This window comes from Rosa chinensis, chromosome 4 (assembly GCF_002994745.2).
Source record: "Rosa chinensis cultivar Old Blush chromosome 4, RchiOBHm-V2, whole genome shotgun sequence".
Lineage (NCBI taxonomy): Eukaryota > Viridiplantae > Streptophyta > Magnoliopsida > Rosales > Rosaceae > Rosa > Rosa chinensis.
In genome coordinates, this window is record NC_037091.1 from 16,321,077 (window position 1) to 16,328,181 (window position 7,105).

Genomic DNA, 7,105 nt, shown 5'->3' on the forward strand with positions numbered 1-7,105 from the left:
TGTAGACGAGGAGAGCACCAACCTCGTCACCAGGTTCTTCTCTATGCCTTTCGGAAAAGGACTTATTGCCTTATAGATAATGGCTTTGGTTGTGATCTCTTTGCGATACCGAATCGATACTCAAACGTTGTAGGTTGAGCAGAGCAATCACTGGGAAGTTTGGAGAAAGCACGGGTTTTGCTAAAGCGTGACTTTAGCTTCGCTGGGTTGCGAGGGCGTTACCCTTGCTTCGCTAGGTTGCAGGTAGGTTTGCTCCGGAGAGGCTTTGATAATCTATATGATTAGTTGATTGAAGAGTTCTATGTAATTCGTCTTTGAAACCTGGTATTTATACCTAGGGTTTCGACTGTTCCTTGCCATAGAAGGATTATTGATTGAAGTTTCCTATTCAATCTCCGCTACTTGATTCCAATAAGGGCTCGTTTTCCTTATGGATCATGGAATGGGTAAAGTTGTAACCCAAACCCAAGTAGGCTTATTTTTGGGCCGCAGGTATCGGCCCTCTGTGCTAAATCCCCTAAAGGATCTTGAAAAAAATACTTTTGGGCTCAAACAGTGTGCGAAGATTTGCGAAAAGAATAATAGAACTAAAATAGCTAAATAAGAAGGAAAAATTCTATAATACATACTCATATCTCATACACACATTTATAAATGTGACAACAAATTTGTTGTCAGAATAGTAATGTTGAGTCATATTTTGTGTAATCTTAGTTCTAATAATGGTACGTAATTACACCACCTACGACCTTGTTATAAGTTTTTGAGCAAATTTGTTGTCAATGTTGTAATTTTTGTTTAATTATATGTAACTAGTGTATATGAATATGATAATTTTGTTCTCATTATTGTAATTTTAATTCAAATAATTATAATTTTTGTTCAAATATATATAAATGAGTGTATGATAAATATCACAGTACTATAGTTTGTCTAAGTAAAAAGAGCTGTGAACTTCTTATCGTCCTCGAGAGAAACCCTAAACAGGTGCTTGCTACCAGTTTCATTCATGTATGCATTAATGAACAGTACAAGGGTAGCTTAGCTCATGAATTCAAGTAACTGTGCCTCTTCTTCGATAATTGTCAACAACTTGAACGTGATAGGTCTCCATCAGAGTTGTTGTTTTGCTAAAGGCTCTAGCAATGGCCCTGACCTAACGCCCGAGTGGAAGACCTGATCGAGCTAATTAACTAGACGGTAGTAGACTTAGAAAAGCATGACGCGAGCAAACTTGTGGTTTCAGAAGTCATCTCCAAGATACAGAACAGAATGCAATAACTGAAGTGGTAGGCTGCGATAGCTCGATAGTGAACAAAAATAAATCTCTCCCTTTCTGAATTCAAGTGGTGGCCGGGAATGTTCATAAGGAAAAAGGAAAAGAGAAAAAGAGACGAGAATGTTGGTTCAATGGGTCACAGACACAGTGTTTGATAAGGTGAGTGAGGGGACCCTGTGACTCACGTGAACAATGCATCTTCAAACGTCTCTTCAACAGTTCAAATTTTCGTTAATAAGTTTGCATTCGAAATAACTGCCAAATTAGCTTATGAGCAATGTTTCTCGATATTCTAAACGATATATATTGATATTTTCTTCGATATCTATATATGAATTACCGATAATGATATTTAAAACCTTGATAAGAAGAGAATTAATTTTTCAAAGAACTATGTATCAAAGAATTAAACTAGAGCTTCCCGCCCACGTACATCATCTTTTACGTCGCTATAGTTATCATTTTCGTTAAATTTTATGTTCAACCTAAATCAAAGAACTAGATTAGAGCTCCGCCAGCCACGTAAATCATCTTTTACGTCGCTATAGTTACCATTTCCGCCAAATTCTATGTTCGACCTAAACCAAAGAACTAGACTAGAGCTCTGCCAGCAATGTACATCATCTTTTAAGTCGCTATAGTTACCATTTCCATCAAATTCTATGTTAGACCTAAACCAACTAACGCCTCTCAACCGGATAAGCCCATAATTTCCAACATAAGGGCGTGCTGACTTAATGGACTTAAGTAAGCGATTTGCCTTTATCACATGTACGTAACAAACCAGATGCAAGACTGTCCGAGTCCGACCATTATTGAGAGCGAGCAATTTGTTATAAAGCTAACCTGCAAACTTGGCAAAAAAAATTGCCGCATCGAACAACACCGGTCGGATGACCCTGCATTTGAGCCGTCTACATAGTCTTACCTGTTAGAATTTGTGCATAACAAGAAACTAGTTACCTATATTGTTAGTATAATCTATAAAAGTGAAAGTCATGACAGGATTTACAAAAGATAGACGTGGTAAAATTTCGAGTCAAACAGTTGGGGCTGACTGGAAAATTAAATAGGGGAATGGAGAGACAGAGAGATGTTTTTGAAGAGGTGAAAAGAAAGAAAGCGTGCAACTTTATACAATAAATGTCTTGAGCTTGAGGACACAAACACACATCCAATCCTATCAGATCATCGTTGGATCAGAGAGACAATGTCTATGTATGGCTGCCTGCCTTGGCTTCTTTCCCTCTCTCTCTCATTCGCATCAATCTTTCTTTCTTCTCTTTTGCTTTTTGGCTCTCCCTCCCTTTTCTTTTCTTTTCCAATTCCCCACTCCTTTTTTACGTACTCACATTTACATTCATTCCAACTCTCCTTTTCCTCGGGGACTGCTCTAGCTCCTTTATTTCCATTCTTTCTTTATAATAATTATTACTTTTTGAGTTCTAACTATTTACTCTACGGAGGACTAGGATCATTTTAGAGCTCCCTTGCCAACAAAATTCACTTCATCATATGCTAACAAAGCTCCGTTGAAAAAAAAATATATATATTAATTTATAAGGAGCGAAACACAACATAATGATCCACGTATTAATTTTTTTTTAAATAATTTCACATTTAACTACCGATACTTTTTTTAAAAAAAAAAAAGCATTTAGAAAAAAAATGTGCAATTCTTGAAAAGACTAGTTGTAGCATTTAAATTATTTATTTGATAAAAACAAAATTGCAATTCTTGAAAGTCATGAACCAACATGACCTAATCTATAGTGTGACATTCTATTAAGTGTTTATATATATATATATATATATATATATATATATATTTTATCTTCTTAGATCAGCAATGTCAATATTTATAGTAGATTGAGCAATTACCTTTTTTAGGTTAATTCGTGCTTCTTGGTGGTCGACCTTACTATTTACTTTTGGGCAAGATTTCAAATTTCTCTAAAACTGTTGAAATTTCCGTAATTTTTAAAGTACCAAAACGAAATTCATATGCTATATCATTTCCATTAGGAGTTTCCCAAAATTTTCCGTGCATTTATGCGAAATTCTTAATTTCTGAAATATCTACACACACAAAATATATTTAATAATTCACATTGAAATTTTGTCCGAAATTTCTCTGAAATTTGTATATCACTGACAATGAATTTTTTACTTCATACTTTCATAAAAAAAAATCTGAAATTTTGAATTTTTTTTTTTATAGAAAAAAGGCTGGTGCGGCTGTTGTCAAGCTTTGATTAATGAAATCGCAAAATACATGGGTGGTGGGGGTAATATACCTAAATCTCATATTACAATAAGCATCGAGAGAATTTCTTGAGATAATAATAAGAGTCTCAATTAAAAGAATGCATTCCAACAAGCACTAATTAGCGAAGAGTGCTCTACTGATTACTCCATTGGCTTTATAGTTGTGGTGACATAACAAAAAGTAAATGTTTACTCGAAGCAATAATATACTACTAAGATAAACTTAGCCACTATGTTGTCATCAGGATCTAGAGCCAGTGACACTAATTTTCATCTTGTCACTAGGAGATTGTGACCATTTGTTGAAGTAAGGAACTCGTCATCTACCTAGGGTAGACAAGGCACACAAGGTGTATGTGAAGTCCGGGACAAATCCCACGTTGCCCTACCATAAAATGATAGGGACTTATATCCGCATAAAGCCATAACCTACTAAAAAATAATAATAAAAGAAAACAATAAAAATAAGAGCAAGTCCGTACCAGCCAAGAGAAAGATACTAATGCAAAGCCCAACAATGCCCTTGACCTCCTGCCACCGTCATCACCATCATACCCCCATCGTCATTGCTCCACAGCATCAAAACCCGCCACCATAGTAACCTAATCCCACCACCCAATTCTCATCTAACCCAACGACAACCACCAGTTGTGCAAAACCACCCAACCAACCATCGAATCACGTAGGCCAAAGTAGTGACAATTTGACGCATTCCAGCTCCGATCCAAGGGCACCGATTGTTTGTTGTTGAGCGCAGGCAAGAGAGATCCACCGCAACCTTCGCCGTCTCAAAGGAAATCGAAAGAAATCCACACACCCAAAATACTATTTGAAAGTCAGTTAGAGATATAAATACACATAACAAAAGTCAAAAAAAACTACATTTTAGGTTTATTCTAAGTTGAGTAAATATCGCTGATTAATTATATTCATACGTAACTTTGCAACAGAGAACTTTACAAACTAACAACAATTTTGTATCTTTTTAAGGAAAAATTGACTAACACTTTAGTTTCACAAGCACACAATTATAGTACAAATATAATGTCACATTTTAATCAAGAAATATGAGTCACTCCTTGTCTTTAAATCAATTAAAGATATCAATCGAATCTAAATACCAATCTAGCTATCTAAGTAATAGAAAAAGGTGGTAAGACACACTCCATGAAGGCCTAAATGAAAAATGAACTTGAACAAATCAAAGGAGCTCAGTGTGAACTTGTTCCACCAAACCCTAACTTGAACCGATGCTTAAAGAGGCAAATCCAATTAGAGACCATGGAAGCTATTGCACCACTCTTCACCACCAATAGCACCTAATTTGTCTTAAGTTTAACCCATTATGAGTTGATAAGTGCTTTTGTGTAGTCCGGTGGATGTGAAGACTGTGAGAATCACCAATATCCTGTCTTGGTACCTTCCAAAGAAGAAACAAGTCAAAAGGGAGACCGGGATGCCAGTCTCTAACAATACCAGTGTGATATGTGGACAAAGTAATGGTACGGAAAGGCCAGAGTTTTGGACTTACATTTGGAAGTATATGACCCCTTTTGTAGTAAGGAGCAAGAGTTTTGTTTCCCTAATGTTCGATGTGGGAAAATTGCTAGTTTTCCCTGTGAGGAAGTAAATGTTTGACCATTCTGCGCCAGTCACTGTAGGTGGCTCCGGTTGGCATAGCAGTCAGGCGTTGCTCTTGGTGGTGGCTCCGATGAGCTATCTAGGAACTCTCGACTGGCCAATGATGAGTACTCTCCGGTGGCAGTGCTTATGATATGTTAGGTATGAGACAAGTCATGGTACTTGTGGGTATCTCATACACTCATTTACAACTATTTGAACAAAAAATTACAATTATTTGAACCAAAATTACAACATTGAGAACAAAAGTTATCATATTCATTTATACTATTTACATATAGTTAAACAAAAATTATAACATTGACAACGAATTTGTTCAAAAGCTTGTAACAATGTCATAAGAGGTGTAATTATCATTATTAGAACTAAGATTACACAAAATATGACTCAACATTACAACTCTGACAACAAATTTGTTGTCACTTTTGTAAATGTGGGTATGAGATACCCACAAGTACATTAGAATTTTTCGTTAGGTATAAACAATAGGAATATTTAATCCTATCAGAATCCAGTAGCCCAAACCCAAACAGAGCACCTCTAGGCCTTATATGCTGTCATAATTGAACAAATCTTGATCCCATTAGATTTGTGTCATGATTTTGTTGAAAATTGTCGCAATATATAAAGAAGGCGAAAGAGACGAAGAATGCATAAATTGGATCTCCACCATGACCATGGTGAACTAAGAAGACGCCCAACCACACACACGTTACCACACAAAGCCAACCATGGCCAAGTTTGACTAGGCTTGGACTTAACCCAATGAGCCCCAAAAAATTTATATATAAAACAGACACATCTTTGCCGATGAATTAATGGTCAGCAAAAGTATCCCATAAAAACATATAAACAAAAGTATGCACCTTCCTCATCTGGGCGATGTAGGATGTAGTGCACCATGTAGCTTGCCAGTGGTTATTTCACACGAGTCACACAATCCACCCTCTTTAAGGGCTAACGTGTTCACATCGGTAAACTTCCGGCCAGGCATAGGCTCTTATACCATTAATTTTGTCTCATCTTAGACCACATAGCAAGATATTTTCTATTTTGAGCCCCGCTTGCATTTTTTTTTTTTTGACACTTTATAAAAGGAAGTGTATTCCATGCACCGTCAGTGCGTGAGTACTTACAATATGAATGGATGCAATTTTTTTGATATTAAAATATATAAATGAGTAGATTAGATGAATGACTGTTTTTTTTTAGAGATTAAAATAACCAACTGCATACAATCCTCTCCACTAAATGCACTGTCGGTGCATACAATCTTGTCCACTCTTTAAAACGCGTCTTAGTAGTATGAAGATATGAGTCTGCACATACAAAGCACATCACATTCTCTCTCTTAGACAATTGTAATGCACAAGTAGACTGCCCGTGCCTCTAGCACCCGCCCGCATGGGTAACTGCAATCTGGCATTGCAGCCAAAACGAGAGCAATCCACAAAACTGCAATCTGGCATTGCAGACAACACGAGAGCAATCCACAAAATACCAAGTATCAAAATCAAACAAAGAAATAGCTAAACTTTCACCCGATCGAAGAAATAAAAGTGGTTGCAACCCCATTAGAGCTCTCTGGGCATGACGAGATTCAACCCGAGGGTGGATTATCGTTGCTAGCCCAGAAAACCACAGGTGTCGCTTTTTTATTTTCCGTGTTATTTCTTTTGTTGTTTAGAAGAAAAAAGAAAATAGCTATTCCTATTTGTCATTGAGTAGCACTCGTGAAACAAGATCAAGTCTCACAAAGTCACACTTAATATTTCATTAAATAAAAAGTCTCATCATTTCATGATTGTTGTTTCTGCATGAATTAGTGTCCCCAGTGACCACAATGATTATCACATTAATTACTACTTCAGTTATATCTGTAATTTTGCTTCCTTACATAGATAACCTTGATCTCTT